General features: G+C 45.3%; 3 non-coding genes across 3 annotated transcripts; all 3 read right to left on the bottom strand.

Annotated features, from left to right (window-relative positions):
• Positions 1-10,308: 10,308 nt before the first annotated feature.
• trnal-cag (transfer RNA leucine (anticodon CAG)) lies at positions 10,309-10,391 on the bottom strand. The gene has a single exon. It is a non-coding gene; the product is annotated as a tRNA-Leu (tRNA).
• Positions 10,392-10,913: 522 nt separating this feature from the next.
• trnas-aga (transfer RNA serine (anticodon AGA)) lies at positions 10,914-10,995 on the bottom strand. Its single transcript has one exon. It is a non-coding gene; the product is annotated as a tRNA-Ser (tRNA).
• A 1,405-nt stretch (positions 10,996-12,400) lies between these two features.
• On the bottom strand, positions 12,401-12,483 carry trnal-cag (transfer RNA leucine (anticodon CAG)). The gene has a single exon. It is a non-coding gene; the product is annotated as a tRNA-Leu (tRNA).
• Positions 12,484-26,501: the final 14,018 nt, after the last annotated feature.

Consider the following 26,501-nt stretch of genomic DNA (forward strand, 5'->3'; position numbering starts at 1 on the left):
GGGTGGAAAGCCTTGTACTACTAGGATGGCCATGTAGCAGCTCAACTTTACAAGTAGGAGACAGAGTTGGATGTACCCTCTATGTATGTATGTATGTACTTTACAAGTAGGAGACAGAGTTTGATGTACCCTCTATGTAGATGATTTTTTTAGCAAGCACATAACAAACATCAATAAATGTACCCACATGCTGGGAACCACAGGCAGCATGTGGTCCTGACAGCACACAACAGAAAAACCACCATACATACAAAATGGCCGCCTTAAATAGCTGCTGCCACACCTGGAGTCCTCTCCCATCCCCAGATAGGTGATCTCCTTCTCCCTCCATTTTACACTTACCCCACCATACACCTCACACCAAATACAACACATATGTACAATAAATACATGGAATTCCTTCTTATTAAAGGCTAAAAGCTGGTTTAAAACTCATAACTATAATTGCCCTTCAATAAAACGATACCCTCCCCCCCTGCACCTATTTCCTGAGTGGACTGGTCCGGAACTATAAATGCCTGCTTGTTCCAAGAGGGACTCTTTTGACTGTCACCCCTGGCCACAACACAAGGTAAGAGCTCACACACCATCACACATTAGCCCTTAAACATTCAAGTCACATTAACCAACCCACAATCCGATCATTGTATAGTTAATTCAGCATCTGTTTCTTGTGTCTTACAGATAATACCTACAGCTAGTGATGGGTTTTCAAGGCTTTGTTGAAGCTTCGACACCTGATTCAAGAAAAAGGTTCATTACTCGAGGCTTCAATGACACAGTGCTGGAGTAGGACATCTAGTGGTGAATAAAATGAATTGCGGTGTGTGTTATTGGTTCATGGATTGTTTGGGATTTGAATCTCTGTGCACATGCACACTAGTGTAGTCTCGTTCGACCACACTACATGGTTGATGTGCATCCTTTCTTCCCTCCCTCCCTCCCTATCCCTAGCCCAGTAAAACCAGCGCCTAACTGCTGCTGTGATGTCTGCATCCGTGGCAGCAGTGCAGGTGGGGTTTCTTCTCACAGCATCTGAAAGTGACAACACACAAAGACAAAACAAACTGAATTACTCAATTTGTTATATAAGTAGCTACAACACCATCCCGAATTAGCGGCACACTTGTTTAAAAAAGATATAAAGTGGAAGTAAACATAAGGGTGTACTAAATGCCTGAAACACTGGTGATCTTGAGGTGCACTACTGATAAAGTGTCCTAGAAATGTTCACAGACCAACTAGGACAATGGACCTAGGGTTCAGTAATAATACAGTAATGAACCTACATTGTGTGTTAAATATCCTCCCAGATACTAGCAAAATATCTTCTGAGTTTATCTTAGTCCCACAATTTAAATATAATTATATCATTCAAGGTAAGCAAATTAATTTGGGGAGAAAAATGCACTGTAAGGGAAAAATATTTTAACAAAATATGCCATAACTATTGGGACCCCTAAAATATTAGGAATAAAAGGTAATCAAATCTTTTTTTAATTCATATTTTTTATGCAACAGTGACTATAGTCTTTGAAGAAGTATTTTACAACTCCATGCTTCTTTGAGCTATAAACAGTATGTGGCAGTAACAGTATGTCATTTTTCAGCATTTGAAAGACGAGACAAGTGTATTCTGGAAAACGACTTGACCACAACAACTAGGACTAGGAATACCTGGAATCAGATTTCAGTCAGAAAGAGAATTTGGTGTAAGGGGGCTTCAAAAAAGAAAGAGCATCAGAGTGCAGGGCAGCAGTGAAACTATTACAGTGATGAAACGTACCAATGATAACGGCTTTCAGCTGAAGTTTTTCAAATGCAGTCTTGCCATTAGCCCCCCTCCAGCTGACCATTTTGGCAAGGTCATTTTTCATGGCCCCTTTTTAAAATTTGAAAAACTGTGTCTTTGAGGCTGGCACCCCCAACCAACCCAAGGGTTGTAGCCTAAGGAGAGCAATGGAAAATTACTATAATTATTTTGAAATCACACATTATTGCATTACTTCACCTTAAAGAGCTCAAGCCTAACTCACCAATTCGGTCTGTATTTGTGGACAGGTGTCCACAAATACAGACAGTGTCCATTTTCCTCTCCAGGGCCATTAAGGCCTCCACATTCTGCAGAGGGAAATGGGCACTATGTTTTTCTGCTGCTCCATTATGATCTCCTGCTTCACTAGTATGTCATGCAGAACAGCTGAAACATATCAGACAGAAACAAACAAAACACATAAGCCACGAGTCATAGGTTTGTTCATGTATGTGTGTGTATTTATTTATATATTTATTGACTGATCCATTGAGTGAAACCTCCTATGTATTTCAATAATTCTTACATCCACACATTCCACTACACACTGGCCCTGCTGCTGTAGTGGCCCTGACAGCTCTCTCACATTTCCCTGGCCTATCTGCCTCAATCGCCCTGCCATCAGCTCCCTGTCAATGTGTGCTTCTGGGAAATGTGGTGTATTGAAGATCCCAGGGAACTGCCATGCTAAGAGTCAAATATACAAGTCATGATATAAATCCTTTTATCTGATTGGTTTTAAACTCTGACAACTGATATTCCTTTTCATATAAAATCATGTAAAACACTCCGGCATTATATGTATCCCAGGTGTTATGGGGCTCCTCCATGTTTTTGACAGCTTTGTTGATACCGTCTGCCCTGTATGGAGGCCTGCCAACAGACCCCATCCTTAATCCATGAACTGGGCACCACCTCTACCTCTGCCGTGTTGTCAAAACGACAATGTGGTACATTTTCTGCAATGACAAAACAATGCCCCATTTACTTTGTTTAATCTTAATAGCAAAAAATGGTCTTTACACTGAAAGAAATGACTTGTAAGATTTACTAAAAAAAATCTGCAAGTACATTTTAATGCTGCAATAATAAGTAAGACTTACTTTGTAGATTTAAGGACAGTTTACTCAATACTGGTAAGTTTAGAACCTACTTTTGTGAAGATATTAAGTAAATGTTACGTAATTGCATTTAAGTTGATATGTTATTTTTATTCAAAAAATTGAGTATTATTTATTTGATTAATCTAATCAAAACCGTAAGTAAATTTTACCTTCTAGTTATGAAAGAACTAAGTAGAATTTATTTCTTTCTCTCTTATTTTATTAATTACAAATTCTACTCACTGTAATTAAAAAATGATGCAGGAATTTGATAAATGTAAATGACAAATCACAACACACAAACACGGCCAAACTTTTGTGTTGAACAATTAGATCTAAGCATCCATAATTGTAACAGTGGCCACAGTGGCATGACTTATATCAATTTATAAAACATTTACCCACTGATTTAGACTGGTCATAGAAAAAGGACAATGGTGCTGAAGGCTGCTGATGTTTCAGTTTCCTTGTAATAACATAAAGTTACCAAAAATAATTAGATATCACTGGTTTTGACCTCAGCATAAAGTATGAAATGGTGTGTATGACATGAGACATATCTGATTGACAACAGTAACAATACATAAGTCTATTAGTACCTTGCTTAAAGACAGTTCTGCAAGACTTCAAATGTGTAGGGGAGAAGGCTCCACCTGTACGTAGGAGACGTGGACGCCGTGGAAAACGCAGCGGAAGGATGGTGAAGCTGAAGGCCAGCTTGTCACTCTCTCGTGCGGAGAATATCGTGATGATTCCACCGTCAGATCGCCGTTTTGTGCCCTGGCGCACCCGAGACCCGATCAAATCTAGCCTCTTCCCAGTGGTCGGCTTGGATGGAGGGCCAGTGAATCGCCGTCTTCCCTGTCGCCTGGTCCGGCGCGGGGTGAACCTCCACTACCTGCGGCCTCTTCCTCGTGCTCCACCGGCAGCAGCAGCACTGGAGCCTGCCGCTGTCAGGGTGGCCCTCGTGAATGCTAGATCGCTAGCCAACAAGACTTTCATTTTAAAGGATTTCTTTACTACAAATGTGCTGGACTTCCTCTGCATCACGGAGACCTGGATGTCTGTCGGTGAGTCGAGCGCACTCTGCGAACTTTTACCGTCCGACTGCACATTCTTCAACTCCCCTCGGACAACTGGCCGCGGGGGCGGCATAGCGACTGTATACAAAGATAAATATATCTGTAAACAACTCACTCCGACATCGTCTTACTCCAGCTTTGAAGTCGATGTGTTTGAGCTGGGCCCGTCTCTCCCAGTGCTATGCGCTGTTATTTACAGACCACCAAAATACAGCAAAGACTTCTTGGGAGATTTCTCTGATTTCTTGGCTGAAATTATGCCAAATTACGACCGTGTTTTAATTCTTGGTGATTTTAATATTCATGTCTGCTGTCCGGACAAACCACTGGCCAAAGACTTTTTAAATATCATTGACTCTTTTAATCTTGTACAGCGTGTCGTTGGCCCCACTCAAGAGCACGGACACACTCTGGACTTAGTGCTGACTCATGGTTTTTCTGTTGCAAACTTAGAGGTGTACGATGCATCGTTTTCAGATCATATGCCTGTGGTCTTTGACTTTCTGCTCCCATGTCCTGTGGTCAAAAAGCCGTGCGCTCCTGCGCAGCGCCACCGGGTCGTTACATCCTCCACTGCTTCTCAATTCTCCGCTTCTTTCAGTCAAACCTCCGCTGCCGATCCTTGTGCCGCAGACGTAGAGGCACTCTTTTCTTGTTTTAATTCTAAATGCCTGTCTATTTTAGACTCTGTGGCTCCGGTGAAAACTAGGCATGCAAAACCTAGTCCTGAGCCCTGGCTGAATGACGTCACACGCACAGCCAGGCGTGAATGTAGAAAAGCGGAGAGAAAGTGGAAAAAGGACAGGCTACAGGTGTCTTTTCAAATTTTAAAAGACAGCTGGCGCAACTATCAGAAAACTGTAAAAACTGAAAGAACTAAATATTTCTCTGACATTATTGCTTCCAACTGTAATAATCCCCGTGTTCTGTTTAAAACCATCAACAATGTTATTAATGCTCCCAAAACAGCCTGCTTGGAAGCTTCTGATGAACTATGCGAGGCATTTTTGCACTTTTTTATTAGCAAGGTTGAGAGCACCAGAGCCCTCATACACCCCCCTTTATCTAACCCATCAAACCCGATCACGCACCCTGCTGTATTTGACCAATTTGAGCCTGTTGGTCTGCCTCTGTTAAAGAACATTGTGGGTCATATGAAGCCCTCTGGTTCCCCTAAGGATCTCCTTCCACCCCGTCTCTTTAAAGAGGTTTTTCCAACAGTAGCTCCAGATGTGCTCAATATTATTAACAGCAGTCTGATAAATGGTACGGTCCCTGATGGTTTTAAGCATGCCGTGGTGCAGCCTTTAATCAAGAAGCCTGGTCTGGACATTTCTGTCCTCTCAAATTTTAGGCCGATTTCAAAACTCCCTTTTATCTCAAAGATTTTAGAAAAAGTTGTTTTTAGTCAGTTGAATGGGTTTTTAGATGAACAAAAAATCTTTGAGGTGTTCCAGTCAGGTTTTAAAACTCAGCACAGCACAGAAACTGCACTACTGAAGGTTTTTAATGATGTTCTTTTAGCCACAGACTCTGGCCACTGTGTCATCCTGGTCCTGCTCGACCTCACTGCGGCCTTCGACACAGTGGACCATGACATCCTCCTGTCTCGATTGAAAGACTGTGTGGGAATCCAGGGCAGTGCGTTACAGTGGTTTAGGTCATACCTGACAGGGAGAAGTTTTAATGTCCGTGTGGGGTCTGCTGAGTCCTCTGCTGCCCCTCTCACCTGTGGAGTGGCCCAAGGCTCTATTCTGGCCCCACTCCTCTTCTCCCTATACCTCCTTCCTCTCGGGTCCATTCTCCGTAAACATGGTGTCTCTTTCCATTTTTATGCGGACGATTCTCAAATCTACATGCCCTTAAAACAAAACCAAACTCATTCTGTTCAAAAACTCTTAGACTGTGTTGAGGAAATTAAATCCTGGCTGTCAGCAAATCTGCTTCATTTTAACGACACTAAGACAGAGGTCATACTGTTTGGGCCCAGTGATGTCTCTGCTGCTGATATAGATTTGGGTGTCCTGACACAATATCAAAAGTCCACAGTGACAAATCTGGGTGTAAAATTGGATTCCAACCTGAAACTTGATGCTCAGGTCAGTGCAGCTGTCAAAGCGAGCTTTTTTCAATTGAGGCAACTGGCCAAAGCCAAACCGTTCCTTTCTCGGCATCACTTTGAGATTTTAATTCATGCTTTTATTACGAATCGGTTAGATTACTGCAACGCACTTTATTATGGGCTCAGCCAGGCTTCACTTGCACGACTGCAGCTTGTACAGAATGCTGCTGCATGGCTTTTAACTGGGGCTAAGAAACGTGAGCACATTACTCCGATTTTAAAGTCATTGCACTGGCTCCCGATTCCTTTTCGCATTGATTTTAAAATTCTCTTATTTGTTTTTAAATCCCTTCATGGTCTCGCCCCTCAGTACATGTCAGACATGCTCCAGCCCCACTGCCCTGCTCGCTCTCTAAGGTCAGCTGACCAGTCTCTCCTGGTCGTCCCAAAAACACAGAGAAAACGCAGGGGGGACCGTTCCTTCTCTGTCGCAGGTCCGAAACTGTGGAACAAACTGCCTTTGCACCTTAGACAGACGGATTCTTTTATGGTTTTTAAGTCATCACTTAAAACATATCTTTTTACTCTGGCTTTTAACTCTGTTTGAGTTGTTGACTTTTACTTGTTTTATTGTTCTTACCCCTGACTGGTGCTTTTATTGTATGGTTGTATATTCCTATGTTTTATCAACTTATATTTATTTTATTTCATTTTATTCTATTTTATTAGTCAATTATTCTATGCTTGGTAGGCTGTGTACAGCACTTTGGCTGACCCTGTTGTCTTTTAAAAGGTGCTCTATAAATAAAGATGGATTGGATGGATTGGATTGGGAGTGGTTGAGCGTAGGCAACCTTAAGTGCTTAAATAAGTCCCAATGAGGAGCACACATGCACGCCACTACACCCCTGCCTTCAAGAAGGATGGAGGCCTCCACCGGATCCTCTCCTTCCGCTTCATGGTACATGAAGATCTTCAGGATGTGTTCCATGTCTTCCACCCAGCAGCCCACCTGCATACAATGTACAACACAAATTAAAATGCATACATTTAAAAATAGAACTTATTGTTCTTCAGACAGGAACCATCCATGCATCATTGAATAAAGATTAGATCACACTAAACAAAGTCAAAATTATTTTCCAATGAGCTGGCCCTATAAAAACAGAACATCTTGATACACAACACCATTGGAGGGTGTTTGGATCAAGGATGCAGATCTCTTGCACATTACAAAAGATACGTGTGGAAAAATGTTAATACAGCTATTACAAAGAGTTGGGGAAAAATTGCAAACAGCTGGACATTGATGAGATTAGAAGATTTCTATGTAACTAAGATTGTACTTGCACCCAAAATAAAACAGCTTTTGAAAATCATGTCTGACAGTTTGGGAACATTAAACACTTTACTTACCAGGCAATCTTTAAAAAGTTCCTCTTCTTTTACACCAGGGTACAGTCTGAGGTCCCAGAGAGCAGAGTCATGTCTCATCTCAATCCTCTGGGGCTGTGAACAGACGTTTGTGTCAATACTAAACCATTATTTATATGCCATGAACTGTCAAATGTGAAGAGAAGAGCATACATTTGCAAAGATCAGTAAGACCACTGCAGACACCAGAAACCAGTCAGCCTGTCCTCCCAAGACCTCAGCTGTCCACTGCCTGGGCTTGTGTTAGAAAAGACATCATCTTGTAAATGAACAAACACCACATGTGTGTTTTAACAATATTACAAACACAAGCCGATTTCCACCTACCTGAATGACAATGTTTTACAAAAGGGTGCTATTCAGCTCTCTGTTGACACAAACACAGATTACAGATTAAATTAGTGCTGTCAATAGATTAAAGAAAATCTCAAATTAATTACAAGTTTAAAAATTAATTAATATTTTTTTAAATACTATTCATAAGACCAAATTCTTTTGGCTAGCAGCTAGCTTGTGCTAACATTCAAGTGATACTTAATCACGTCAACAGAGCTGGTGCGCATGGGGTGGGGTGGCACGTTATTGTCAGAGGCAATAACGTAACGTAGTAGTTTTTTAACACGTTGGCTCCTTCGTTTTAATCTGCAGTACTAATCTTTATGCTTCTCACTGACATGTTTTACTGTGCAGTCTCAGTGTGGACGGGGCTAGTCATACCTTGGGCGCCTTCCAGTGACCGCACATAACGTCCACAACACGGGCTGTACCACACTCGCTGTCGCAGCGGTGCGACGTGGCTCGGTTGCCACACTACGTAATGATACTTGATTATGTGCAAACTAGCTTTAACATATTGCTCGCTGCGCAATATTAAAAAGAAATATTAAGGACTCAGTGTGTTTCAAGCTCACCGTGTGCACCTAGCTAGTTGTCAACCTAGGCTGCATATGTTTTAAACTCATGAGAACTGTCGCTGCCAAAATGCCTCTGGTTGATCTGACCAGAAGATTATTTTCCACAATGAGCATGCTCGGATTCAAACTACACTTCTGGATTAAAGATTGCTCAATATTTATGGTATATGTGCAGTCATTCTATGCACAAATACACAATAAAACGTACTCTTTTCATACAGTTCGATTGTTACATGATAAAAATGAGTCAATATTTATGTTTTTACTTAGGAAATTCTAGTATTCTCTTGATTTTAATATTATTAAGTCGAAAATGTTACAGGTAATTTAGTAAATTTTAGAGTTCGTTTTTTCAGTGTATAAAGGGTCAATCGCAAGTCAATCAGGACTCACTGCACTACATGAAGTGTACTAGTGAAGTATTAGAAGCATCAGACTTTTAATCTGAGGGTCCAGGTTCAAGTCCCTGTTTGGCAGAACACTTTGTACGCCCTATTGCTTGTACACCCACTCCACCACCTCCATGCCTCATCAACGGGCATCCAGCCCAACACTGTTCGCCGACTTCTGGATGGCAGGGGGCTCCAGGGCACGTGATCGTGCTCTGTGTTTAAAAACTGATTCAAGCCCCTCTTAGAGGTGAAACATTATTATTTTGTTTGTCTTATGAAAATGTTATTCATTCCAACAATACCCAAATATGTTTAGCAGATGTAACATAAATATATATTTGCTTTGACTCCCGTGGCCCTCTCAAACCGAATGAGTTCAACTAGCAGAGCAAGAGCATGCGCAGGAGATCAGCCTCTGTCCTACCTGCCATCCGCCTCTGCTTGAAACTACTGTTGGTAAGTTTTCTGTCTTCTATTTAAAGTTTATTATCTTTATGTGAAACAATGTGCATGCCTTAAGATAAATGGACCTTGAGTTTAAGAAGAAGTGTCAGTCATTGTTCACATTGGGGTAGACAGGCTACAAGCACCACATAATGAATCATTCTATTGTGATGCCTTGAGATGAGGTCCAGTATTCTGGAATGGAAGTTACCATTCCAGAATGGAAGGCAATATTCCGGGACAAACATCGGCATAACAGAATGAAGAGCACATTTGCAGAATGAAAGACAGCATTCCGGAATGAAAGTCAAAATTCCGCAATGAAAGGCAGAAATCTAGAATAAGTGGCAGCATACCAGAATAGACATCAGTATTCCGGAAGGATAGGCAGAATTCCCGAATAACAGTCAGTATTCTGGAACAGATGTCAGTATTCCGTAACAGAAGTCAGCAAGACAGCATTCTGGAATGAAAAGCATTCCAGTATAAAAGAAAGTATTCCCAAATGAAAGGCAGAAATCTAGAATGAGTGGCAGCATACCATAATAGACATCCACCCACTCCAGAATAATAGGCAGGATTCCGGAATGGTAGACAAAATTCCGGAATTAAACCCCTAACCCGACAGCGGCCTGTGACGTCATGGAAGTCAGCATTCCGACATTGAAGGCAACATTCCGGGACAAAAGTCAGCAAGACAGCATTCTGGAATGAAAAGCATTCCAGATTGAAAGGCAGAAATCTAGAACGAGCGGCAGCATACCAGAATAGACATCCATCCATGCCAGAATGGTAGACAGGATTCCAGAATGGTAGACAAAATTCCGGACTTAAATCCCTAACCTGACAGCAGCCTGTGACGTCATCCAATCAGAGCCAGAGACTGAACCTCCTTAAGGGCAACAGTGGCAAGAAAAAACAGGAAGAACCCCTGTAGGTTTGGTGTAATGTCTCATCATATCAGATGAAATCATCCAATTGGCTTCTGTGGTCTGGGTTAGAATCTAAGTCAGTCAATGTCTTAAATGATTATTTATTTCCCCTCCAGAGGAAATAAACAGAACTGTCAGGAGTGGGATTTGAACCCACGCCTCCAGTGGAGACTGCGACCTGAACGCAGCACCTTGGACCGCTTGGCCATCCTGACATGAAAAGCGTGCTGTCCACAACAAGTTTGGAAAAGCTCAAGGATGAACACTTAATAAACAATCTGAAATCTTCACTGACACTGATGTGGACAGACTCAGAGTGTGTCTGTCTATGCTATCTCAACAAGTCTTGAGCCAGAGATGAGATTTTTCATCTGGTCACCACATGATGAATCATTCTGCCTATTGTAGTACCTTGAGATCTGCCTTTCCCAGGTGTTTTGTCCTTAAGGTGAAGCAGTCTCTGCCTCAGGGTGAAACTGGGTTTGAAATGTGCTGGGACGTTTTATCCTTTGCCTCCTCACTGCACACCAGTTGCTCTCGGTCCAGCGTTTTTAAAATGATAGTTTTTGGAAGTGTCAGATGGACTGTGCCAGGGTTTGGTCCTCAGACAGTCAATATAAATGGCAGCACTCTGACTGGTCAAGATGACCTTTTTCATAGAGCTTGTTGTTAACACATCAGACTTGTTAAGTGTAAACGATGGAGGGGCATAAAGTGATCTTGGAGATGAAAAGAACCGTTGTTGGCAGGATTTGAACCTGCGCGGGGAAACCCCAATGGATTTCTAGTCCATCGCCTTAACCACTCGGCCACAACAACCGGCAAAAGGTAACGATGAAGAGTCTGACGACCCAGGTTGGTTCTGTCCATGAGTGCATGGTCTTGTCCAGTTTGTCCTGTCCAGTTTGGTGTTGGTGCTCCTTTACTTGTTTTCCATTTCATTCGCAGGTAAATCTGTGCCGACCCAAGTCTCCGTTTGACAGACAGCTATCACAGAAAGTTGCCGACAGCTGAGCAAGTACTCACGTGCCAACATGGCACAAGTTGAATTGCTTCCAAGCCGGCTGTGTTCACGATCACATGGTCGTTTGAGACTACAAGCCTTCACTGTCCATTCTACGCTGTTTACTTTATTAGGAAGGTGCTCTACAATTGTCCCAACAAGCAGGGGCAGCACTGAACATAAAACTCTCTTTCTCACATGTTATTGTCATGTGTTTTTGTGAAAGATAAGGCTGACTTGTTTTCTTGCTTCTCTATTTAAACAATCTGAAATCTTCACTGACACTGATGTGGACAGACTGAGAGTGTCTCTGTGCTATCTCAACAAGTCTTGAGCCAGAGATGAGAGTTTTCATCTGCATTCATGGTCACCACATAATGAATCATTCTGACTATTGTGATGCCCTGAGATGAGGTCCAGTATTCTGGAATGGAAGTTACCATTCCAGAATGGAAGGCAACATTCCGGGACAAACATCGGCATAACAGAATTCCCGAATAACAGTCAGTATTCTGGAACAGAGGTCAGTATTCCGTAACAGAAGTCAGCAAGACAGCATTCTGGAATGAAAAGTATTCCAGAATAAAAGAAAGTATTCCCAAATGAAAGGCAGAAATCTAGAATGAGTGGCAGCATACCATAATAGACATCCACCCACTCCAGAATAATAGGCAGGATTCCGGAATGGTAGACAAAATTCCGGAATTAAACCCCTAACCCGACAGCGGCCTGTGACGTCATGGAAGTCAGCATTCCGACATGGAAGGCAACATTCCGGGACAAAAGTCAGCAAGACAGCATTCTGGAATGAAAAGCATTCCAGATTGAAAGAAATCATTCCAGATTGAAAGGCAGAAATCTAGAACGAGCGGCAGCATACCAGAATAGACATCCATCCATGCCAGAATGGTAGACAGGATTCCAGAATGGTAGACAAAATTCCGGACTTAAATCCCTAACCTGACAGCAGCCTGTGACGTCATCCAATCAGAGCCAGAGACTGAACCTCCTTAAGGGCAACAGTGGCAAAAAAAAACAGGAAGAACCCCTGTAGGTTTGATTTAATGTCTCATCATATCAGATGAAATCATCCAATTGGCTTCTGTGGTCTGGGTTAGAATCTAAGTCAGTCAATGTCTTAAATGATTAGTTATTTCCCCTCCAGAGGATAAATTATTTAAATGATTACTTATTTTTCCCTCCAGATGAAATGAACAGAACTGTCAGGAGTGGGATTTGAACCCACGCCTCCAGTGGAGACTGCGACCTGAACACAGCGCCTTGGACCGCTCGGCCATCCTGACACGAAAAGTGTGCTGTCCACAACAAGTTTGGAAAAGCTCAAGGATGAACACTTAATAAACGATCTGAAATCTTCACTGACACTGATGTGGACAGACTCAGAGTGTGTCTGTCTATGCTATCTCAACAAGTCTTGAGCCAGAGATGAGACTTTTCATCTGGTCACCACATGATGAATCATTCTGACTATTGTAGTACCTTGAGATCTGCCTTTCCCAGGTGTTTTGTCCTTAAGGTGAAGCAGTCTCTGCCTCAGGGTGAAACTGGGTTTGAAATGTGCTGGGACGTTTTATCCTTTGCCTCCTCAGAAGAAAGCGGTCTTGGAGACCTGCTTAATATGAGAGACAAACGACATGTCTTGATCAAAGATAACTCCAAGGTTCCTCACAGTCGTACTGGAGGCCAGAGTAATTCCATCCAGAGAGAAAGTATTATCTGATAAACTAGTTCTGAGATGTTTCGGTCCAAAAACAATGACCTCAGTCTTGTCCGAGTTTAATAGTAAAAGTAGTAAAAATAGGACCAGTGCAGCCTTTGCAGTGCGGACTTTGCAGTGCACAGTGCGGACCAGTGCAGCCTTTGCAGTGTGCAGTGCGGACTTTGCAGTGCGCAGTGCGGACTCAGTAAATAAGTGCGTGTGAGAAAAATGTGCGGGCCGCACTAACTCCACCACAAAATATCGGCTCGTGCAGTGCGGACCAGTGCAGCCTTTGCAGTGTGCAGTGCGGCCTTTGCAGTGCGCAGTGCGTGTTATGTGACGTGTGGGGTAGGACCCAGGCGCAGACAAAAATAATGTTCAACAAAAGGAGCTTTATTCAAAGCTAAATAACAAAAGCAGTCCAGAGGAGCAGGTAAACGAAAGGAGGGCTACTGGAAACAGTGCCAGACAAAAGGTAAAAAGTACAAAATAAACACAAAAGAATAAACCAAACCAAACCTGAGGATGATCGGGGAAACATGAGGAAACACGGAGGAAGAAGAAGGACGAAGAGGTGGATCACGAGGTGGATCACAAGGGAGTACACACAGGGGTGCACACGGGGAATCACAAGGGAAGAACTGACAAAGACCAAGGGAAGGCACAGGGCTTAAAAAGAGGAGAGACGACACAGGTGAACACAATTAGGGAGGAGCTGATAATCAGGGAGGAGGCTAGAGGAGGAGAGAGGGAAGGACTGAGGAGCAGAGAACAGGAGGGAGGAGGAACAGAAGGAGAGAGGGAAGGACTGAGGAGGAGTAGAGAAAGAGGAGGGAGGAAGAGAAGGAGAGAGGGAAGGACTGAGGAGGAGCAGAGAAAGAGGACAAACACTGAAAACTAAATAACAAAATAAACAATATAATAAAAGACAATGAGCCAAGACCCTGGCTCATGACAGTGCGGACTTTGCATGTGCAGTGCACCCTTTGCAGTCTGCACTGCAAAGGGTGCACTGCAAAGTCCGCACTGCGCACTGCAAAGGGTACACTGCAAAGTCCGCACTGCGCACTGCAAAGGCCGCACTGCACACTGCAGAGTCCGCACTGCAAAGGCCGCACTGCACACTGCAAAGGCTGCACTGGTCCGCACTGTGCACTGCAAAGTCCGCACTGCAAAGTCTGCACTGCGCACTGCAAAGGGTTTGATTGTTGTCACCTGTGTCTTGTTAACTCTTGAACAGAGCCATTGCTTGACACTATAGGGGCCCTAGGCGAGAAGGTAACACTGGGGCCCTACGGGCTACTAGATTCTATAGAAATGCCGCCCCAAACACAAAGACATGTACAGTGATGATTATATAAGCAACCTTTTATTTAAATAATGTGGAACACACATATGAAAATATTATCTTAAGGAAATATAAAAAACCTGTACAACACAATCAAAATTCATCATAGAAATATGTACTCTCTAAAGACTGTCCACAGTGGTGGAAAGTAACTAAGTATTTGTACTTTGTTACTGTACTTGGGTAATTTTTCACGTATATGTAAAAAACAATCCTTGAGTCCAATTGTCTCGATTTAAACTCTTGGAAATTGAAAGTAAGTACTTGAGACTTTGGTTAAGTAGGCTCATTGATGTAGCACATCTACAGTACATGCACTAAATTGTGACGATTAAACTAAAGAAATGATGCTGTTATCGAACCGTTTTTCCCCACTCGGCGACACACCCGCTGAGAAGCCGACCCTGGTTATTGGCGACTCTGTTCTGCGGCATGTAAAGCCGACACCAGCGGCTATAGGTAAGTGCATCCCGGGGGCCAGAGCGGGCGACATAGAGGGTAGCCTGAAGCTGCTGGCGAGAGATAAGCATAAATACAGTAGGATTATAATTCACGTCGGTGTTAATGACACCCGGCTTCGCCAGTCAGAGGTCACTAAAGTTAATATTGAGTCGGTGTGTAATTTAGCTAAAACCATGTCGGACTCCGTAGCGTTCTCTGGTCCCCTCCCGAATCTGACCAGTGATGACATGTTTAGCCGCATGTCCTCGCTCCGTCGCTGGCTGTCATGGTGGTGTCCAGAAAATAACGTGGCCTTTATAGATAACTGGGAAACTTTCTGGGGGAAACCTGGCCTTATTAGGAGAGACGGCATCCATCCCACCCAGGGTGGTGCAGCTCTGATTTCTAGCAACATAGCCAAGTTTATTAGACCAACCTGACAACCCAGGGTCGAGGCCAGGAGGCAGAGTCGCTGTCCTACACACCTCTCTGCTGCTTCTGGAGGACTGCCGCCCTCAGTTAGAAACACATTAAACACAAATACACATAGAAACACTAAGCTTAATAATGTTATTGAAGTGGTGACGGTCACACGTCCTCCCACAGTTCATCAAGCACACAAGTTAAGATATATTAATCATAATAACCTCATAAAAATACACACTAACACACACAAACACATAGAACAAGGTAACAGAACACTCAGGTGTGGATTGTTTAACATACGATCCCTCCACTCTAAGTCGCTCTTAGTTAATGATTTAATTGTTGATCATCACACTGATATACTTTGTCTCACTGAGACTTGGTTACAGGATGAAGAATATGTTGCTTTAAATGAATCAACTCCGTCCTGTTATATTAACTGTCATGTTCCTAGAGTTACAGGTCGCGGAGGAGGAGTGGCAGCAATCTACCGCTCCAGTCTTCAGATGAATCCTAAACCTAAGTCTACTCATACTTCTTTTGAGAGTCTCACTCTCAGCCTGTCTCACGGAAGCTGGAAGAAGTCAGAATTTGTTTTACTCGTCGTAGTGTATCGTCCACCTGCTGCTGCTTATTCAGAGTTCCTGCCGGAGTTTTCAGACTTCTTATCAAGTTTAGTGCTTAGCACAGATAAAGTCATTATAGTGGGTGACTTTAACATTCATATGGACGTCGACTCCGACAGTCTGAAGATTGCCTTCAACTCACTCTTGGATTCAGTTGGGTTCTCTCAGTTAGTAAATGAACCCACACACTGTCACAGTCACACCCTCGACCTGGTTCTCACCTACGGCCTGGAAGCTGAGAACCTGCTAGTGTGGTCTCAAAATCCTGTTCTTTCAGATCACTCATTAATAACTTTTGACTTCTCTCTTTCAGACCTACCAGCACCTGAGGAAAAGGTCTACTACAGCAGATGTCTGTCTGAAGACGCCGTAAAGCAGTTTAGGACAGCAATCCTACCAGTACTCCCCACAGTCCCAAGTACTGACGGGGGTACCAACTTAAATGTTACTCCTGCAGAGCTGGACCGCTTTGTCAACAACACTGCAGACACACTACACTCAGTCTTAAACAGGATTGCTCCACTGAAGAAGAAGAAAACTACAAACCAGAAGAGGCTAGCTCCGTGGTACAACTCAAACATCCGATCACTGAAACGGATTACACGTAGGATGGAGAGGATGTGGCAGTCCTCTAAATCAGATGACTCCCGGAGGATCTGGAGAGACAGTCTGCTGACGTATAAGAAGGCCCTTCGTAAAGCCAGGACAGCCTACTATTCATCACTAATAGAAGAAAACAAGAACAACCCGCGCTTTCTCTTTAACGCCGTGGCCAGGCTGACAAAGAGCCACAGCTCTGTGGAGCCTCGCATTCCTGCAGCTCTTAGTAGTGAAGACTTCATGAGCTTCTTCACTGATAAAATCACCACTATTAGAGGACAAATCAACCACAATCTCTCTGTGACCGCTGAGGATACACCGCCACTTCTGGAAATGGATCCTGATCTAACTCTGGACTGCTTCGCGCCCATCGGCCTCCCTGAGCTGACCACCAGCATCAGCAAGTCTAAACCTACTACCTGTCTTCTGGATCCGATCCCTTCACAGCTCCTCAAGGATGCTATTCCTCTGATCGGAGACTCTATATTAGGACAGATCAACTTGTCTCTGGAAACAGGATATGTACCACAGGCTTTTAAAACTGCTGTGATCATTCCGATACTTAAAAAACCTTCACTGGACCCGGACGTCCTAGGAAACTACAGACCGATCTCCAACCTCACCTTTATCTCCAAACTACTCGAAAGAGCTGTTGTAAGTCAGCTAAACGACCACCTGTGTAGTAACAGTCTGTTTGATGCTTTCCAGTCTGGTTTCAGAGCCCATCACAGCACAGAAACAGCACTGCTTAAAGTCACCAATGACCTCCTCATGGCATCGGACCGGGGTCTCGTCTCTGTACTCGTTCTACTGGATCTCAGTGCTGCCTTCGACACCGTAGACCATCGCATCCTGCTACACAGATTGGAACACGAGATCAGGATTACAGGAACAGCACTGCGCTGGTTTAAATCATATTTATCTGACAGATTTCATTTTGTTCACACTAACGATGTGTCTTCCACAGGTACAAGGGTTAACCACGGTGTTCCACAGGGTTCTGTGCTCGGACCGATCCTGTTCACCCTCTACATGCTCCCTCTAGGATACATCATCCAGAAGCACGGCATAAACTTTCATTGTTATGCTGATGATACCCAGCTGTATTTATCCATGAAGCCTGAAGAAACGGAGCCGCTAGTCAGACTACAGGCGTGTCTAAAGGACATAAAGGACTGGATGTCCTCCAACTTTTTACTATTAAACTCGGACAAGACTGAGGTCATTGTTTTTGGACCGAAACATCTCAGAACTAGTTTATCAGATAATACTCTCTCCCTGGATGGAATTACTCTGGCCTCCAGTACGACTGTGAGGAACCTTGGAGTTATCTTTGATCAAGACATGTCGTTTGTCTCTCATATTAAGCAGGTCTCCAGGACCGCTTTCTTTCACCTGCGTAATATTACTAAGATCAGGAGCATCCTCTCTCAGAGTGATGCTGAAAAGCTCATCCATGCTTTTGTCACTTCAAGACTGGACTACTGCAACTCTTTATTGTCAGGATGTCCACATTACTCCATCAACAGTCTGCAGCTGATCCAGAACGCAGCAGCTAGAGTTCTGACAGGAAGCAGCCAAAGGGATCATATCTCTCCTGTCCTAGCGTCTCTTCACTGGCTCCCACTGGACTCAAGAATACACTTCAAGATCCTTCTTCTAACCTACAAGGCTCTTCATGGACTTGCTCCGTTGTATCTGCAGGACCTGATTGTACCATATGTTCCTAATAGGACACTCAGATCTCTGAGTGCAGGTTTACTAGTAGTTCCTAGGATTCATAAAAGTAGAATGGGAGGACGAGCTTTCAGCTATCAGGCACCGCTATTATGGAACCAGTTACCAATCTGGGTCCGAGAGGCAGACACTGCCTCCACCTTTAAGACTAGACTTAAAACTTTTCTGTTTAGTAAGGCGTACAGTTAGCCTTAGACCTAGTGTGTAGCACAGCTATGCTGCTCTAGGCCTACGTTGTCGGGGGGCACAAACATGATCCACTGAGCAGTTTCCCTCTCACCCTCTAACCTCTCCTTTTCTCTCCTTAGTCTGGCTCACACTGGTCTCAAGACCTGGATGATGACCTGCAGTCCGGCCCGTGAAGTCTCTCTTGCTCTACGTTGTCGGGGGGCACAAACACGATCCTCTGAACACCCTCTGACCTCTCCTCCACTCTCCTTAGTCTGGATCATACTGGGTAATATCGTCTCATAATCTGTGTTAACTGTCTTCCTTGTAGTTCTGTGCCTCGCTCTCGCTCTCTCTCTTTGCAGGTCTCAAGACCTGCATACTGACCTGCAGTCTCTCCTGTGCTCATCGACTTCACTAGCCCCTGCTGCTCATCTTTACTATCAAATTACTATTCCTACTTATGGACCGACGATATATATAGATCCATCCATCCATCCATCTTCCACCGCTTATCCGGGGCCGGGTCGCGGGGGCAGCAGTCTAAGCAGGGACACCCAGACTTCCCTCCCACCAGACACTTCCTCCAGCTCCTCTGGGGGAATCCCGAGGCGTTCCCAGGCCAGCCGAGAGACATAGTCTCTCCACCGCGTCCTGGGTCTTCCCCGGGGCCTCCTCCCAGTGGGACATGCCCGGAACACCTCCCCAGGGAGGCATCCAGGAGGCATCCGAACCAGATGCCCGAGCCACCTCAGCTGGCTCCTCTCGATGTGGAGGAGCAGCGGCTCTACTCCGAGCTCCTCTCGGGTGACTGAGCTTCTCACCCTATCTCTAAGGGAGCGCCCAGCCACCCTTCGAAGGAAACTCATTTCGGCCGCCTGTATTCGCGATCTCATTCTTTCGGTCACTACCCAAAGCTCATGACCATAGGTGAGGGTAGGAACGTAGATTGACCGGTAAATCGAGAGCTTCGCCTTCCGGCTCAGCTCCTTCTTCACCACAACAGACCGGTACAGCGACCGCATTACTGCGGAAGCTGCACCGATCCGTCTGTCAATCTCCCGCTCCATTTTTCCCTCACTCGTGAACGAGACCCCGAGATACACAAACTCCTCCACTTGGGGCAGGAGCTCTCCTCCCACCCAGAGAGGACAAACTACCTTTTTCCGGTCGAGAACCATGGCCTCAGACTTGGAGGTGCTGATTCTCATCCCAGCCGCTTCACACTCGGCTGCAAACCGTCCCAGTGCACACTGGAGGTCCCGGCTCGATGAAGCCAACAGGACAACATCATCCGCAAAAAGCAGAGATGAAATCCTATGGTTCCCGAACCAGATCCCCTCCGGTCCCTCGCTGCGCCTAGAAATTCTGTCCATAAAAATTATGAACAGAACCGGTGACAAAGGGCAGCCCTGCCGGAGTCCAACATGCACTGGGAACAGGTCTGACTTACTGCCGGCAATGCGAACCAGACTCCTGCTCCGGTCATACAGGGACCTAACAGCCCTCAGCAGAGGGCCACGGACCCCATACTCCCAGAGCACCTCCCACAAGATGCCGCGAGGGACACGGTCGAACGCCTTCTCCAAGTCCACAAAACACATGTGGACTGGTTGGGCGAACTCCCATGAACCCTCCAGCACCCTGCGGAGGGTATAGAGCTGGTCCAGCGTTCCACGGCCAGGACGAAAACCACATTGCTCCTCCTTAATCCGAGGTTCGACTATGGGTCTAATTCTCCTCTCCAGTACCCTGGCGTAGACTTTCCCAGGGAGGCTGAGGAGTGTGATCCCCCTGTAGTTGGAGCACACCCTCCGGTCCCCCTTTTTAAAAAGAGGGACCACCACCCCGGTCTGCCAGTCCAGCGGCACTGCCCCCGATTGCCACGCGATGTTGCAGAGGCGTGTCAACCAAGACAGCCCCACAACATCCAGAGACTTAAGGTACCCAGGGCGAATCTCATCCACCCCCGGTGCCTTGCCACCGGGGAGCTTTTTGGCTACCTCGGCAACTTCAGCACAGGTGATGAACGAGTCCACCACTGAGTCATCAGCCTCCGCTTCCATAATAGAAGGCGTGTTGGTGGGATTGAGGAGACCCTCAAAGTACTCTTTCCACCGTCCAACCACCCCCTCAGTCGAGGTCAACAGCTCCCCACCCCCACTGAATACAGTGTTGGCAGAGTACTGCTTCCCCCTCCTGAGGCGCCGGACGGTTTGCCAGAATCTCTTTGAGGCTGACCGATAGTCCTCCTCCATGGCCTCCCCAAACTCCTCCCAGGCCCGAGTTTTTGCCTCTACAACTGCCTTCGCTGCAGCACGCTTGGCCTGCCGATACCTATCAGCTGCCTCAGGAGTCCCACAAGCCAACCAGGCCCGATAGGACTCCTTCTTCAGCTTGACGGCATCCCTGACCTCCGGTGTCCACCACCGGGTCCGGGGATTGCCGCCACGACAGGCACCAGAGGCCTTGCGGCCGCAGCTTTGGACAGCTGCATCGACAATGGAGGTGGAAAACATGGTCCACTCCGACTCAATGTCTCCAGCCTCCCTCGGAATCTGGGTGAAGCTCTCCCGGAGGTGGGAGTTGAAGATCTCCTTAGCGGCGGGTTCGGCCAAACGCTCCCAACAGACCCGCACAGTACGTTTGGGCCTGCCGGGCCTGTCCAGCCTCTTCCCCCGCCAACGGATCCAACTCACCACCAGGTAGTGATCAGTTGACAGCTCAGCCCCTCTCTTCACCCGAGTGTCCAAAACACAAGGCCGAAGGTCAGCTGACACGATTACAAAATCGATCATTGACCTCCGGCCTAGGGTGTCCTGGTGCCAGGTGCACCGATGGACAACCTTGTGCTCGAACATGGTGTTCGTTATGGACAAACCATGCCCAGCACAGAAGTCCAATAACAAAACACCACTCGGGTTCAGATCGGGGAGGCCGTTCCTCCCAATCACGCCTCTCCAGGTGTTACTGTCACTGCCCACGTGGGCGTTGAAGTCTCCCAGCAAGATGACAGAGTCCCCGGTTGGGGTGCCATCCAGCACCCCTCCCAGAGACTGTAAGAAGGTCAAGTACTCTACACTGCTGTTCGGCGCATACGCCGAAACCACAGTGAGAGACCTCTCCCCAACCCGAAGGCGCAGGGAGGCGACCCTCTCACATACTGGGGAAAACTCCAACACATGGCAGCTAAGCTGTGGGGCTATAAGCAAGCCCACACCAGCCCGCCGCCTCTCACCATGGGCAACTCCAGAATAGAAGAGAGTCCAACCCCTCTCAAGGAGTTGGGTTCCAGAACCCGAGCTGTGCGTGGAGGCGAGCCCGACTATATCTAGTCGGTACCGCTCAGCCTCCCGCACAAGCTCAGGCTCCTTCCCCCCCAGCGAGGTGACATTCCATGTCCCCAGAGCCAGTTTCTGTGTCCAGTGATCAGGTCGCCGAGGCCCCCGCCTTCGACTGCCACCCAATCCACTCTGCACCGGCCCCTTACGGTTCCTCCCACCGGTGGTGGGCCCATGGGAGGTCGGCCCCACGTCGCTCCTTCGGGCTAAGCCCGGCCGGGCCCCGTGGGGAAAGGCCCGGCCACCAGGCGCTCGCATTCGAGCCCCAACCCCGGGCCTGGCTCCAGGGTGGGGCCCCGGCTGCGCCATACCGGGCGACGTCACGGTCCTTGTTCTTCTTTCCATCATAAGGGGTATTTGGACCGCTCTTAGTCTGGCCCATCACCCAGGACCTGTTTGCCTTGGGAGACCCTGCTGGGGGCATTAAGCCCCCGACAACATAGCTCCTAGGATCATCTGGGCACTCAAACCCCTCCACCACAGTAAGGTGGCGGTCCACGGAGGGGATATATATAGATATCTATTACAATATAATCACCGTTTCATCTTGCTGTCATGTTTGCTCTGTACTGTATCATGTTTGTATCATGTTTGCTCCTCTCTCCCTCTCTCTCTTTCTCCTTCATCCTCTCTCTCTCTCTCTCTCTCTCTCTCCCTCATCCTCTCTGACTAGCAGCAGGACTGGTTCCCCCTTAAGTTGACGGGTCCTGCTCAAGGTTTCTTCCTCTTAAAGGGAGTTTTTCCTTGCCACAGTGCTCTTAGGGGGGTTCCTGTGAAGCGCTTTGAGACAATGTCTGATTGTAATATGCGCTATATAAATAAAACTGAATTGAATTGAATTGAATTGTTATTCTATATGACCAGCAGGTGGCAGAAGAGACTCAGAAACAAGCAGCCTATAGGCCGACTAGCTTGGCTGCTGACAGTTGGCATGGAGGGAGCCTCTCCATAGGATCCTTTACTTACCTTTGAATCTTGTGCCTGACTTTGTATCAACGTGACATCATTATCTTATTAGTTTGATTGCTGCAAAGCAATACATGGTAACACTGGACTCATTTTATATCTAATAGTCTGAATTATTGGTGTGAGTGTGTCAGACTATTAATAATTTCACCATCCTTCCACGATTAATTCGTGGTGGACAACATCCATCTATCCATCATCTGAACCTGCTTCGTCAGGGTCACTGGGGGCTGGAGCCTATCCCTGTATCCATAGGTGAGGTGCTCATGTACACTGGACTGGTTAGAAAACAAAGATGTTTAAATACAAACGTAAGTTTGTCCAAATCTGACATAATATGCCTACTGGGTGTATTGTGTATATGCAGCTTATGTATATAATGTACAACATTTATACAACAAATAGAAACAAATACATAAATACAGTCACAAAAATGTCTTTATTTAGTGTGACATATTGCACAAGTCACAGCTCCAAGGGGACAGAGGAAAAACAGCTACACCCAAATTCTCTGTTGCTGCTCTCTGCTCTGCTTGCTCTTCTCCTGTCCTGTGTTTTATGCTATGATATATAAGCATAGCATAATTGAGCATAGTTTCAATGAGCAGGTTTTCAGAGTTATGATACATGATATGCTCTCTGTATCTTCCCTGTAAGGACCCATACATTATTCTAACAAATGCTGCTGGCCTCAGGCACCTCTGCTTTTTCAAAATACAATGTTTAACTATTCCAAACCATCTCTGCACGTGCCAGTTTGTCTCTCTGGTTTTGGTTGTGATTTGTTGTTTGGTCACATGCATCCCTTTTCACACGTCTCAACATGAGACCACTCCAAAGGGGAAATATGCCAAGGCAGTTGTCAAAGAGAACATCAAGCACGGCAGGACAGAAGTAGGGAATGTCTTCAGGAAGTGAGGTCTCTGAATCCTCTTCCATTTCTGTCTGTACTTCCTCCAAGATGCTCTTAAACACATGTGTAAAGGGAGATCCTCCAACAATGGTGTTGACATTTCTTCTTTGTTTGTCATCTTCCAGAGCTAGGGGTGTGTCAGCATTTCCTGTTTGTTCCATGTCTGGAATGATGTTTGTTTTAATCAAGTCATGCAATGTCTCAAGATGTTTCTGGACACAACTGCTCTTGTGTTTGGCTTTTAACACACGGCAGAGAGAACGGAAGATGGTGAGTACTGCAGCCATTGAAGTACTGTTTTGCAACCTAGCAAATGCAAATGTGGCAAAACTTTTCAAGTTCTTATCTGCAGTTTTTTTTTCCCAATTGCCTTACTGACAGCTTTAATCACATGTGCAGAGCATATGCACAAGACTGTGAATGTTTGTATGTCCTTCTCTGTCTTCCATTTAGAACACATTGCAAAAGCTCTGTCTAAATAGCTGTCAATGCTCTCCCTCTCTGTTTCAACCTGTTTTACTTTCAGGGTTGTGTATTGTGATACTTTTCTGAGTGTATTGTGATACTTTTCACTCCATCCTACTGTAGCCAGAAAGTAGGATGGAGTGTTCATTGGTCATCATTTCACAGACTGGGAGGGGGGTGCATTTTGACCACAACCTGGAAGGGTTAGGGCATAGTATAGCAGTCGTTTACTTTGATTAGGGACCTTGGATACCACATTCCCTGTAGCATCTAGATATACAGCCACATTTTTTCCCACATGAGGATGCTTACTCCAGTCTCTGTGTACATATGTACTCCAAATGGATCAACCTGGTAATGCTGTATATATCCAGGCACCTTGTGAAACTTAAAATCACATTCCTTCATGAGAGACTGGGTGAGATACATCTCCATTAAAACATCCTCATGAAGTCTTTCTCTTTTTCCAGCCTCATAATGTGTATTTTTAAGCACATTTTGTTCAGGCTGTGGGTCATGTTTCCTGTTGATGAAGATTCTCAGTCATCCAGGTCATCATACGTAGAGAAGATTGAAGCAAGGCGTCTGGACTTGTAGAGTTTTCGTGAAGACGTTTCGCTGCTCATCCAAGCAGCTTCATCAGTTCTAACTGTTTGGTGGGAAACATGGTTTATATGTGGTGGAGGACCTCAGTGGGTGGGTCTGGGTAAAACTTAAAAAAACAATAGCACTAAATGTTTCCATAGTTACCTGTGATGTTCTGGCTGCCTGGGCCAGGTGTGTCTAACGACTGGCTAACCACTGTGAGACTGCTGGAGGGGGACTGGTTGACAGTCCTTCTTCTGGTTGACACAGTTCTTGCTGTGAGTATGTGCAAACTTCCTGGAATGGATGGAACCACTGCATTGTATGTGGTAGAAAGATGATGTCTGAGGCCACCACCTCCGTTTTTCCAGCAGGTCTGTAACCACATATAAACCATGTTTCCCCACCAAACAGTATAACAGTATTTCTCACTAAATAAACATACAAGTTTACACAGACTTGGACATTGCACCAAAATAAACCCAATAATATTTGCATTCTTTCATCAAACATTACATATAACACTGAACAAATAATGCAGCTCTATCTTATAATCACACATCAACACATCAGGAGACATACATTCAATTGGAGCGACATAAGTGTGCTATATACATATACTTGATACAAATTACAGCGGAGCATTTCAGCGCGATAATTACTCGAAGTAGCGCGAGATTACCCACAGCTCGGCTATACCGCTACTACCTTCCAATTAGCTCCATCGTTAGCTTCTACTAACTACTTTTAAAGTTACTCAAAGTTACCCAAATCATTATGAAATCACTGTCAGCGAATACAGAAACAATACGAAGCTTAAGGCTTTCATTCGTGACCATTTTTAACCAAATACTGACCTGAGAATAATAGAATGTTAGCAAAAGAAACACAGTAGCACTCGCTTCGTTCTCCGGGTTGCTTCTAACAGGAAACAGGAAGTTGGTCCGCAGTACACAACTGAGGAGTGACAATCACAATGCCAAAGGTTCCACTTACCATTATAACACTTAATTCACTCATATTCGCACAGGCATACCTTTTATACATGCAAAATAATGATCTTATTACTTATTAAAGTATTACAGCACTGTTAAAGTATCAACAAAATAAAATTTTTACCTGCTTTTTGATTCTCAAAATACCAAATGTGGTTGCACATATTTGGGTGCACCACACAAGGACTGTAGCAGCATGGCTGACAATGTATGACCCAGATTTGGCTCCATATTGCAGCAGGACAAGGCGCAATGTTTGGCATTGGCATGTACCAGCAAGGGGGATTAGCTCAAATGGTAGAGCACTCACTTAGCATCAAAGAGCTGCTGGAACACTGACAGCTAATTTAGTTGATGACAACATGTGAGTGTCTGTGACCATGGCTGATCCACAGTTGATTGAGGACACTGCTGAACACAGCTTCTAAACAGACGTTACACAACTAGCTTAACATATTACCCTCATCTCATACACCACAATACTCAATACTGATCATGAATGTCACCTCGGTCTAAAGACTTGTTGAGACAGCACGTGTTGACACAGATTTCAAGATGAGGCACAGAGGGATTTACAGCTGTATCATTCTGCACCAGATGAAGCACATGGTCTGAACCAGGTCGTGTCCTGTGTGTCAGAGAAAGGCTGAAACCCTGCAGCACCTGTTTCTGACTGCTCTGACCACGCTGCCTTCTTCTCCAGTCTGCTCTCCAGTGATGTTGCTTCTTGTGCTCCCCTCTGATTGAGCGCTGTGCTGCAGCCATTGCAACACCTATCGCACCTCAGAGTGATCCAGCAGTGCCTCATGTTCAGCAGCATACAGTGAGCAGCTTTAATCTCTGGATTGACAGACTTTATCTGCGCAATAACTTGCAGAACAGAAAGTCTTCCAAAATATCGCCTTTCCAGGGATAGCACACCAAAACTATCAACTGAGCAGCACTGGAGATGCTCTGCTCTGTCGATTCATCCAACTGAAAGGAACATTTC

Source organism: Parambassis ranga, unplaced genomic scaffold (genome assembly GCF_900634625.1).
Source record: "Parambassis ranga unplaced genomic scaffold, fParRan2.1 scaffold_24_arrow_ctg1, whole genome shotgun sequence".
In the NCBI taxonomy this organism is placed as follows: domain Eukaryota; kingdom Metazoa; phylum Chordata; class Actinopteri; family Ambassidae; genus Parambassis; species Parambassis ranga.